This window comes from Ovis aries, chromosome 3, assembly GCF_016772045.2.
Source record: "Ovis aries strain OAR_USU_Benz2616 breed Rambouillet chromosome 3, ARS-UI_Ramb_v3.0, whole genome shotgun sequence".
Taxonomy (NCBI): domain Eukaryota; kingdom Metazoa; phylum Chordata; class Mammalia; order Artiodactyla; family Bovidae; genus Ovis; species Ovis aries.
The window spans coordinates 113,450,803-113,463,007 of NC_056056.1; the positions used below are offsets into that span (position 1 = coordinate 113,450,803).

The window sequence follows — 12,205 nt, forward strand, 5'->3', positions numbered from 1 at the left end:
CATTCTTTTTGATAGCTGAGTAATATTCCATTGTGTATTTGTACCACATCCTGTTTATCTGTTGATGGGTATTTTGGTTGCTTCCATGTCCTTTTTACCTTTAAAAAGGACAGTCTTTCATTCTTGTCAAATTAAAAAAACAAAAAAGTTCACCGTAGAATCTGCTAAACTAAGTTGCACACAGTGGCAAACTAGACCCATTGCAGCTCACGCCACAAGGCTAGGACCCACCCTCCTGTATCTGTCCTGCGGATGTACCTGTGGATCTTACAAGAGAGTCTCAGATATCACTACATCCTTGTAACCAATGGCATTTCCAATAGAACAAAATTAGGGTTTGGAAACAAGAATTTTTCCCTCTGTTTCTATCCTGTTGTCATTTTTGGATAGCAAAACAGGATTAAAAAAAAATTACTTCATATGTCGTCAGTTATCCTACTGGGAACCTGCTCAAGTAAAGGCTGATATTAAAATGGGCAGCCTGCAAGTCATCTGGGACTCTGTAAAGTAATACGGATAAAGTTCGCCCAACACAGGAATTTAGAAGAGGAGGTGTAAGATTTTAGTTCCACAGTGCCCCTAGTTAGGTCAGTGCATTTCTGGAAGTCAGATAAATACCAAATGATGCTGCTGCTATGTTAAATAAAGGGATAGTTGATATGGGACAAATCCATGGAGTATCTTTTGCTTCTTTTTTGAGAAAAGAAAAATGCAAATCAGATCTTTTATAATTGATGTTTATTTAGTTGAAGGTATGTAGCATGCGGCCCTTCAAGGTCATCCATGGTTTAAACTGAAATTTGTAAACTTGAGACAAAGAGTCCCAGTTTGTTTTAGGGAGATGTTTGGGTGGTGGTGGGGGGGGGGCGTGGAAAGTAAGCTGACATGTAAAAATCAGAGGTTTAATGTAAATACTTGCATGTTTCACTTCTGGGAATACATGGAAGGTCAACCATGCTGAGCCTACCTTCTTATGTGGTGATATTTTTCTAAGACTCAGTTAATCTCACTGTCATCTTTAGAGTGTATGTGTTCCCCAGTGTACAGGCTCCATGACTTTCTGTCATTTAAACGTGAGGTCATGTGCAGTGTTATGCTGGTCATTGTTTTCTTGGCTCTGCAGACAGTGAAAAAACCTAGACTTGTAGCATCTGATTTTCCACCATGGCCGATTTCAGGTCACCTGGTGATGTCGTTGAACACAGAAGAGGGAAGATGCTCAGACAGCATGGTGTGAGCTTGTCCTAGCCTACCGTGGTCAGTTTCATGTATCATCACACTTGTATTATTTTTCTTATGGTAAAGAAATATTTCTCGATTCTTTTCTCTATTAAAATTGGAAGCTTAAGACAAAAGACAAAATGCTTAAAAAAAAAAAAGGATGTTTTGTTGTGGTTCAATATGCAAATGACTGGCATGGTTTACTAGTTCGTGGACCTACCCGTCCACGACCTACCCATCCTACCCGACCTACCTACCCGACCTACCTACCCGACCTTACCCGTCTGGACCTTCTAGGTATTTGTGTGCTCCCTGTGGTCTGAAGGACTCTGAGGATTCGAGAGGATTCTAAGGAGCTTTAAGAAAGCTGTGCTATGGTGGCAAGCATAGCAGAGGAGCTCTTGGGAGCTTCAAGTTTCAAACTTCTGCTAACTTACCGTTCAGTCTTCAACAGACCATTAACCCCAATGTTAATATTTTGAATCACAGACCTTTAGATTTGGAAGGAGCAAAAGCAGCTCTGTCTAACCCACTGTTCTAGACCCAGCTGTGTCTCCCCCATCCTTGGTAACTTGCCTGATGGATGGCCCCACCACTGTTGCCACCATTGCATCTGCTAACAACTCCTCCTCTGGAGCAAGGTCCAACCATAGGGGTTCACACCCAAGGCCAACCTCCAGGGCCAGACTGACCAGACTCCCGCCAGGAGTCCTCTCACAGCTTCCTGTCTCAGGGGAAGTGTGGTCCCAAGATGCACAGGTTCTGGCTCTGTCCCTTTAGTGAGGTGGAGGGGAGGATAAGGAAAACAGAAAGTATTAGAGGATTACATAACAGGGGGCTGACTCTGACCAATGAGGAAGATATGACAGGAAGCGGTGTGTAGATGAAGTGCTCTCCTGCTTGTCCCAAGCTGCTCTGGTTCCATGGCCTCTCTGAGGACCTCCTCTCTCTGCACCTGAGCCGCTGACTGTTTTCTTGTAAGCTTCATAATTACCCCACCCTGTATGTTCTTTCCCTCCTTATCTGCTTTTTCCCCTTCCTCCTCAGCATAGCTGCCTTGGAGTTGCCCCTTCCATTCAAGCCTCAGCCCATAATATTTGCCTCAGACTTGGGTTTTTAAAGGATCAGTGTTAAGATATTAGCCACTTGTCAAAGCAGGGATTCAAATAGACGGGCTTGTGACTACATCTACTTCTGCTTTATTGACTACGCCAAAGCCTTTAACTGTGTGGATAACAACAAACTGTGGAAAATTCTGTAAGAAATGGGAATACCAGACCACCTGACCTGTCTCCTGAGAAATGTGTATGCAGGTCAGGAAGCAACAGTTAGAACTGGGCATGGAACAACAGACTGGTTCAAAATTGAGAAAGGAGTATGTCAAGGCTGGATATTGTCACTCTGCTTATTTAACTTATATGCAGACTACATCATACAAAATGCTGGGTTGGATAAAGCACAAGCTGGAATTAAGTTTGCTGGGAGAAATACCAATAACCTCAGATATACAGATGATACCACCCTTATGGCAGAAAGCGAAGAAGAACTAAAGAGCCTCTTGATGAAAGTGAAAGAGGAGAGCAAAAAAGCTTAAAGCTCAACATTCAGAAAACTAAGATCATGGCATCTGGTCCCATCACTTCATGGCAAATAGATGGGGAAACAATGGAAACAGTGAGAGACTTAATTTTGGGGGGCTTGGAAGTCACTGCAGATGGTGACTGCAGCCATGAAATTAAAAGATGCTTACTTCTTGGAAGAAAAGCTATGACCAACCTAGCAGCTTATTAAAAAGCAGAGATAGTACTTTGCAAACAAAGGTCCATCTAGTAAAAGCTAGTCAAAGTTTTTCCAGTAGTCACGTACAGATGTGAGAGTTGGAGTATAAAGAAAGTTGAGTGCCGAAGAATTGATGCTTTTGAACTGTGGTGTTGGAGAAGACTCTTGAGAGTCTCTTGGAGTGCAGGGAGATCCAACCAGTCCATCCTAAAGGAAATCAGTCCTGAATATTCATTGGAAGGACTGATGTTGAAGCTGAAACTCCAATACTTGGCCACCTGATGCGAAGAACTGATTCCTTGGAAAAGACCCTGATGCTGGGGAAGATTGAAGGCGGGAGGAGAAGGGGACGACAGAGGATGAGATGGTTGGATGCCATCACCAACTCAGTGGACATGAGTTTGAGTAATTTTGGGGAGTTGGTGATGGACAGGGAAGCCTGGCATGCTGCAGTTCATGGGATTGCAAAGAGTTGGCAACGACTGAGCGACTGAACTGCTGTGACTACTATTTGAGTAAATATTTACTGTATTCTAAAGCAGTTTTCATGCCAAGCTTTCAAGGGGTATACAGAATAAATATAATTCCTATTTCACATGCTTTGCAAAAAAAAAAACTATTATAAAATGGTTAATAGTTGGGACTGCTGGAGTCAGGGAAATCTGAGGTCAGATCCTGTTTCCAATACTTGCCATCACTTGGTGTGTGATTGTGGTGAAATGTATAAAAAGTCTCTCCCAGCTTCGGCATTCTTAAAATATAGACCTGTGACAATTTAACTCTGTGTCCTGGGCCTTGATGGAAACTGCCATGGCCTCAAGGAACTTAGCCTCTGAATGACAAGGTGGGAGGGGACTGAAGATGGTTGATGAATGGTCCAGCCTGCTACTTTGTGCTAGATATCAGTCACATGGGTTCAGGTGGGGAGGTTATCTGACAACAGCATCTATACTATTGAAAGAGACTGGAAGGAAAAAGAAAATGCAGTCAAAACTAGAAATTGCAGCTGTGCTTGTCAGCTTGTCAGCTGAATAAAAAAATAAATAAGAGGTTAGTAAACAGCACCCAGGAATGCAAGATAAGATTAGATGTGACAGCTTTGCCAGGACGTCTTCCTGGGGCTATGGAAAAAGAAGCAGCAGAAAAGCACATTTTGGTTTCTCCCTGTTTCTCTTATCGGCATAGCTTAGGGAAAGTCTCTGTGTTAGAAATATCACTTCCCATACTGTTTTCTGTTTCTCTCAGGCAGTTTACTAATCACTGTTTTTCATTTTGATATATTGAATATATCATTTGCAAATATCCAAAATCCTAAGAGGAGGAAAAATGAGAGAAAAAAAAATACTTCAACATAAGTTCTTTTTTCCTGGCTAGCTGACATCAGTTAAAGGAATCTTTTGTTTGTGAAAAGTTACCCATTACTATAGTTTTTAAGATTATTAAGTGTCATGAAATTAGAGTTTTGTGACAAAACATGGTATTTGAAGTTAAAAATGTCTTTCAGAATATGTATTTGATCCACACTGTAAATTTTTTTGGACTCACTCTCCATTTCGTAGTATTTTCATTTTACAACGAAGAAAATTGAGGCTATGTTGATATTTATTGGTTCACAGTAATAGAATGTGGATGTTACTGAGTTCTTAGATAAACCTCAAAATGAATTTTGCAGGGAGGAGTTAACTACAGGGTATTGGGTGACCCAAAGAACATTTGAGCAGTTAGAACTTGGACTCAGGGCTTAATTTTCTGGGACACTGAGTCAAGTCAAGCTGCTTAGCCGGCCTGTTGAGGAAGCTGATGCACCCAGCCATTAATGCTAGAAACTTGGACTTGTTGTATTGATGCCTCTTGAACATCAGGAACTTGACCTTGCCTCCACTGAGGCCTCAGGAAACTGGATGCCTACCAATGCCTACCATCCCCAGTGCCAGCGATATGGAAGCTGCCTGGAGAGCTTGCTTCCACTCGTTGCTCGCCTGTGAACTGATGGCTCAGTGGGTGCACCTGATGAGTGAAGCACAGGTCCTATGTCTGGGATGTGGCTGCAGTTTACCATCAACAGCGGGGACATGGGAATACCTCCAAACATGAAAAAGTCATCCAAAGGAAGATGGACTGCCACTAATCTGCCCAATGTAATGCGGTTGGGAGATTCTAGCGCTCACCTGCACGTCTGGTCCTAAGCTGGTGCTCTTCACCATTATGCTGCGCAGCCTCAGTACTGCCTCAGCTTTATGCCAGTGCTTTGGGAAGGGAAATTCCTGGGCCAGTAGCAAGGGCACCCTGTAAAACCTGTAGGAATGCGGATGCCTCCCCAGATCTACAGAATGAGAGACACACGCTGGAACCCAGCCAGGAATTATTTTTTTTTTCAACTTTTTTTTTTTTTTTTTGATGTGGACCATTTTTAAAGTCTTTACTGAATTTGTTACAATATTGCTTCTGCTGTTTAGGTTCTGTTTTTTATGGCCGTGAGGCACGGGGGATCTTAGCCCCCAACCAGGTATCAAACTCACCCCCAGCTTTGGAAGGCAAAATCTTAACCACTGGGCAGCCGGGAACGTCCCTGTCATGTGTGTTCAGCCAGTCCTCTGGGTGATTCTGAACTGACTGAAGTTTGAGAAGCACTGTATAACCAAAGCTTCATTTTGAGGGACTTGGTCCTTTTTGAAAGCTGGAGGAAAAGCAATAGAAAACCGAGTGAATTAGAAACCATTAACATATTTTTACATAGTTCCTTTACGATTCTTATCCATATATATGTGATGTCTTTATTTATTAGGACTTCATAAACTCATAGGAATTTACTAGAGTTGAAATATATCAAATAGAAGATCTCTTCAGTTGAGCTTGTAAATGAAGATGATGGGGTGCCAGAGATTTTTAACTCCATGTAACAGACCAGAAGTTCCCTTTATAACTGCACCTTAGAAGCGGAATCTTTTAATTTTGCATAAGCCCTGGAGGCGTTCTCTTGGCTTGGTTACTCTAAGGAGTCATCGCAAAACAAATAGCACTTGCCTGCAAGGGTGGGGATATGCATCAAGTCTAGAGTTAAGCATGCCTTTCCTCCAGGTCCGTCTGTGTGCTTTCCTCTTTCTGAATTTAGAATTGCTGGCTTGTTATAAATTCTTAGCCACATCTGCAACGAATGGGATAGGAGATGATGGAACAGATTGCATGGTCCTCAATCACTTGTTCACTCGTTCGTCCAGCAGTTATTTATCAAGAAAATAGCTTGTTTTATGGTGCTTTTGCTTTATTGTGCTTCACAGATAGGCAGATACTGTGTTTTTGGAAAACAGAGCGTTTGTGGCGGTCTTGAGTCAAGCAAGTCTACTGGTCCCATTTCTGCAACAGCATTTGCCCACTGTGTGTCTGTCTCTGTCATATTTTGGTAATTCTCAAAGCATTTCAAAGTTTTAAATTATTTTTATATTTGTTTTATATTGTTATGCCCAGTGTCCGTGTCCCCAAAACTGAGAGAATAAGACATCCACAGCAATGCAAAAGCATAAAGGGGTTTATTGCTAGCTCGACCTAGGGCTCAAGTCTCATCCAGCGCAGTGGAGTCTTTGAGGAGAGCCCTGAGCTCTGAATCACATCTACTTTTATACAGACAGTTCTTTGTTCCTATAACAGCATAGCTGATTGGTTAAACCGTAAGCGCGTGTGGGACTTTTAAACCTCGCATCCCTATCCGGATTGGCTCAGGTCTGGCGCGGGCGGGGGGCTATGGGGATTTTTCTGATTGGTCGAGCTACATGGCCTGCGGGAGTTCCCGGTGCCTCAGCTTTCCTAGAGACTAAACCTCAGGCCTAGCCTGCCCCTTAGAGCCTGTCCCGGCTCCAGTTTGGTCCTAACAATATTTGTTTATATCTGTGCTCAGTGATCTTCAGTGTAGTTACTGTAATTGTTTCGGGGTACCACGAACCACATTTATGTGAGCCAGTGTACTTAATTGATCGGTGGTGTGTATTCCGACTGCTTTACTGATGGGCCATTCCCCATCTCTCCACCTCTCCTCAGACTACCTTACTCCCTGAGACACAACAGTATTGAAATTAGACCAGTGAATAACCCTACAGTGGCTTTTAAGTGTTCAAGTGAAGGAAGAGTCAATCAGTATGACAAACTTGATTGTTGTCTTACTTTAAGACAATAATTTAAGAAATTGCAATAGCCGCCCCAACCTTTAGCAAGCACCACCTTACTCAGTTAGCAGCCATCTACATTGAGGCGGGGTCCTCCAGCAGCAAGAATATTACAGCTTGCCGAAGGCTCAGATGATGGTTAGTTTTTAACAATAAAGTATATTTAAATTCAGTTATGCACATTGTTCATTTAGACATAATGCTATTGCTTAAGTATAGCATATGTGTGTTAGTTGCTCAGTCGTGTCTGACTCTTTGTGACCCCAAGGACTGTAGGCTATGAGGCTCCTCTGTCCATGGAATTTTCCAGGCAAGAATACTGGTGTGGGTTGCCATTTACTGCTCCAGGGGATCTTTCCAACTTAGGGATCAAACCCCAGGTCTCCTGCATTGCAGGCAGATGCTTTATCGTCTGAGCTACTAGGGAAGACCCACAGTATAGTATAAACATTGACTTTTCTCTGCACTGGGAAACTGAAAAATTTGTGTGGCTCACTTTCTTGTGATGTTCATTTTATTGCTGGTGGATTCTTTTCCGCTGAGCCACCTTGGAATCCCATATAACATACTAACAATGTTCACAGAGTTAAGTATCAAGTGAAATACTTCAACACAAAAATTAATGGCTTGAAACTTACTTTGGGGAGAAGACAAGGTAAGTATGATTTAAGAGCACTGTTAGCTATTGGAAGTCTGCTTTGGATTGAGCATTTTGCTAGTCACTTAGACATTTAAACTGCAGTGGATGTGAGGTAGGTGTGCCCCATGATAAGTGCTGGTGGGACAAAGCCCATGAAAGAGCTGCTATGCTGTCCTCTAGGAGCCTGCACTCCAGTGGGAGACAGGCATGGGTAATTTCAATACAACATGACCTAAATCCAAGAGCATAGGAATCTCTACCTATAAATATATGAACTGAAACCCATCGCATGCTACACATACCTGACAGTCAGCCCAGGCCCAGTCAGGGACACCCTGTTCCATCACAATGGATGCATGTGGGGCTGATTGACTTGTTTGGGGTCAGTGGTCTCAGTGTGTGTGTGTGTTCTTCTATTTGGACTCTGGAGAATGAGAAACTGGGGGAAAGATATGGGTATGTTATTTGACATCTGTAGTAGGGCTGACAGTGCAAGATCCGAGTCAGCCAGATGGGACTCCCTGTAGCCTTGGAACAAAGGTGATGTTGGAACGCACTCCCAGTACAGTGGGAGTCAGTAAGAGTTATAGTGGGCTACCCAACTAATAGATCTGTTTGGGTTTAAAACTAATGAGTAGGCACTCCTGAGACACAGAGATAAAATGACTTGACAAAAAATATATAATCGGTAAGTGGCAGGGCCAGGATTACTCTAGAGTGCCTGCTCTTAGCCATGATATTAGAATGTCCACTTAGTCACCACCACTAGATAGAGGCAAAGTGAGGTTTAGGGACATAAAGGAAGACCTCTTGCTTGGGGTGGTACACCTCTTAAGTGTCAGAGACAACTGGGCCTAATTACCTATCGATTTTGCTCCAAAGTCGTATCATACTTAAGCTAATTGTTGTCAGGAAAAAACATTTGTACTTCAACTGTGTCAACTGTTGGGGCTTGTTTGGGCACAACTTGTCCCAATTCATGTGGATATGATTAAATAATATTTCTTAGAGGCACAGCTGGGAATGCAATTTGAGTATCTCTTTTGGGGCTCATTCATTCTGGCAGGCCCTTCAAGAGGTAGTGCTGTGTGCTAGAGAGTGAGAACAAAAGATATTTACATTTCCCTGGCCCGATGCAACATTTTTTTGCATGTTCCCCAATACAGACATGTGCAGTCTCAGCTTAGTACTGGTCTTATCACTTGAGCAATTCAGACTTTTATTTCTTCAGAAAAATGTTAGCTTTTTCTCCCCAGGTGTCTCTGCAACCTGTTGAGAGCTGAAATAACCTTTGGTCTGGGTGGCGTTAGGTGCCACAGTTTTCACTGTGCAACGTCTGCTTGTCACTTTCCCCTCATTCTTCTGAAGGCTTTCGTTCTCCTTTCAATGGACAGTATTATGTTTGTCCTTGGGGCACTCACTTGAAATGCAATTGTGAATTGACTGCTGGGTAAGTTACTTTAAAACGTACAAGATGCTCACAATATCTTAGGCATGACTGGCTACATAATTTGGGGATGTGTTCGTGCATTCTGTCGCTAAGTCATATCCAACTCTTTGTGACCCCATGGACTGGAGCCCACCAGACTCCTCTGTCTACGGGGTTTCCTAAGCAAGAACACTGGAGTCGGTTGCTATTTCCTTCTCCAGGGGATCTTCCCGACCCAAGGATCAAACCCGCGTCTCCTGCATCTCTTCCATTGGCAGACAGTTTCTTTATCACTGAGCCACCTAGAAAATCCTTGGGGATGCCCAGGGAAACCTAATAACAGTAGGCATTTTACATTTTTGAGAAGCTCAAGGTAATGACCACAGAGCCTTACCCCCTCAAGTGAGAGGCCCTTCTGAGTCCTGGGCCCTGTGAGACTGCAAGGACCACTTACCTGTGAGGCTGACTCTTTATTTTAGGAAGATTGTCTGAGGGGGTAATTCCCAAATGTCTGTGTTCTGATACTATTCTGTGGCAAAGCTTTCACTGTTGGTGGCAAATAGCGAAAAAAAAAGAGGGCAATTAAAAGTATGAGGTGATCTTTAAAAAAAAAGTATGAGGCGATCTTATACATTTTATAAAATATCATTTTGCCATTTAAAATAGCCTTTCTTTTTGAGGTTATTGCAATGACAAACATAAAGTTATCTCTCTCTGACAAAAATAACACATGGCAACCCCCTGTCCTGATGTTTTTTTCCTCCCCTGCCCCCTGATTTTACCCATTAGAAATTCCTAATATCTTGGAACCATAGGTCTAAAGTACCTAATGAGAATATATCATTGCTTTGCCCAAATTTTTCATCAGGAGGTACCTTCAGAAAGCAACATATTATTTAAGCTTCATGAAATTATCTGCTATTATGTTCTAAGTGATCATCAAGGATTGTTATATAAGAAATGGCTCTAAGATGATAGTTAGGCCATTCTGTATTAAGAAGATGGGGCTCCAGGTGGCATTAGTGGTAATGAGCCCACCGGCAGTACAGGAGATTTAAGAGAGCAGGAGATTTAAGAGAGGTAGGTTTGATCCCTGGGTCTGGAAGATCCCCTGGAGCTGCAGGAAATGCAGGAGGAGGAATCCCCTGGAGGAGGAAATGGCAACCCATTCCAGTGTTCCTGCCTGGACAATCCTATCGACAGAGGAGCCTGGAGGGCTATAGTCCATAGGGTCACAAAGAGTGAGATAGGACCGAAGCAACCGAGTATGCATGCTTGCATATTAAGAAGATCGTTTGGCTATTCCATATTCAAACGATAGTTTCTGTACTATTGCTAATATCTCCTTTGCCTGTAAGGATCCACAGAATACATTCTTCCCAGGATTTAATGCCAGCAAAATCTGCATCTCAAATGAGCTTGCTTGCTTAAAGAGAGCTATAAAATCCATCCCAAAATTTACTTGAGTGCTGAATTCGCTCTTCAGTTGCAGGATGGTTTTATGTCATTTTTCTAGGGTCTCTCTTCCTTTTCTTTAAATGGTTTCTTATCTCTCCTGAGAAATTTGTATGTTAACTGTTCTTACTTGGTTTTAAATATTCTTACTGTAACGCTTTTCAGATCTATTTTTTAAAGCACTAGGTTGACTATGTATTGTAGACAGTCAAAAATACGGGATCTTGAGTGACAAGAGCTGTAGGCATAGAGCAACATTTTGATGAGCTTGGAGAGCTTGATCATGCAGAAGGAGTAATGCTCCAGTCAAAGGGATACACTTTCTTCTCCTGACACTTCCTGTACCTGCCTTATTTGCATTTTTCTCATATGATCGTGCCACCTGGTAGGAAGACAAGGAAGATGAAGACGACTTAGCTTCTTAGTGTACGTTGTCAATTCCAGGTTCTGCGACGGTGGCAGGCTGTTGTTCTTTTTTCTCATATGTGTAGTCAGTGTGAAGTATAAAGTATTATTTATTTCTCCTCTAGAATAGAAACTGCTTCTATAAATTGCAGTTTCAAACATGAAGCATAATCCCGGGCTCAGTCTGCAAATGCATAGGCAAAAGGTGGTGTGTCTTGAAAATGTTGTAGAAGGGAGCCTCTAGCTAGCTGGGTGCTGTGTCAGTAAACCTACATCTTAAATGGGGCTTTACGGATGTTTTCTTTCATCTTAATTACGTGTCTTACAGTTCTGTAGAGCCACATTCAGTCAGCAGTGCTCTGTATTCTTACACTTATGCATGTTTTAACTTTCATTTTCATGGAGGATTGATGTGTGCTCTTCATGAGGGAATAGTACAGAGTGGTGGTTACATGTTCCGAAAGAGGGGGAACTGACTTCATTCAGTAACCTAGAGTTACTGCATGTCAAGAATGCATTCATTGTCCACCCATTATTTTATTTCACTTTCATGTTCATGAAAATACATTATTTCTATTTTTTATATATTATGAAAATGAGACTCAGAGAAGAAATTTGCCCAAGATGACACAATTAGTAATTTGAGGTACTAGTCTATGACTATATATGTTCATCTGATTTCAAAGACTGCACTTTCCCCCTTAATGTTGCTGAGCTAGATATTTGAGGTCTTCAGGCAGCTTGTAAGGGAGTCACTTGGGAGTTGATGATATTGGCTGTGTTCCCGATTCATCATCACTCAGCCATACTTTACAGCTAGAAGACTTCCCTGCCAGAGCCAGCCCCATCATCTTGCTAGAACTTTCAGAGATCCTTTGCCACTGCAGTTGTTATCTTTGACAAGAACAAGATTAGGAAGCCTCAGATTTGAGGGAAGGCCTCTTTTTCCCACTCAGGGCCACTCGGTGTAACATCTCATCTATACATTAATTTGACACAAAGCATTTTTCTTTCCACTATGTGTCATGTTAGAATGTCTTAGGAAGGTAGTAATGAACAAGCGCTTGGGCTTATTTCTCAGAGTGCATTGTTTGAGATGCACAGTAAGCTAGTAATCAT

General features: G+C 42.3%; 1 protein-coding gene across 2 annotated transcripts in view; it reads left to right on the plus strand.

The window, feature by feature from the left end:
* Positions 1 to 12,205, plus strand: part of NAV3 (neuron navigator 3) — an 892,975-nt gene that overhangs the window by 192,129 nt on the left and 688,641 nt on the right. The gene's annotated exons all lie outside the window — the stretch shown is intronic.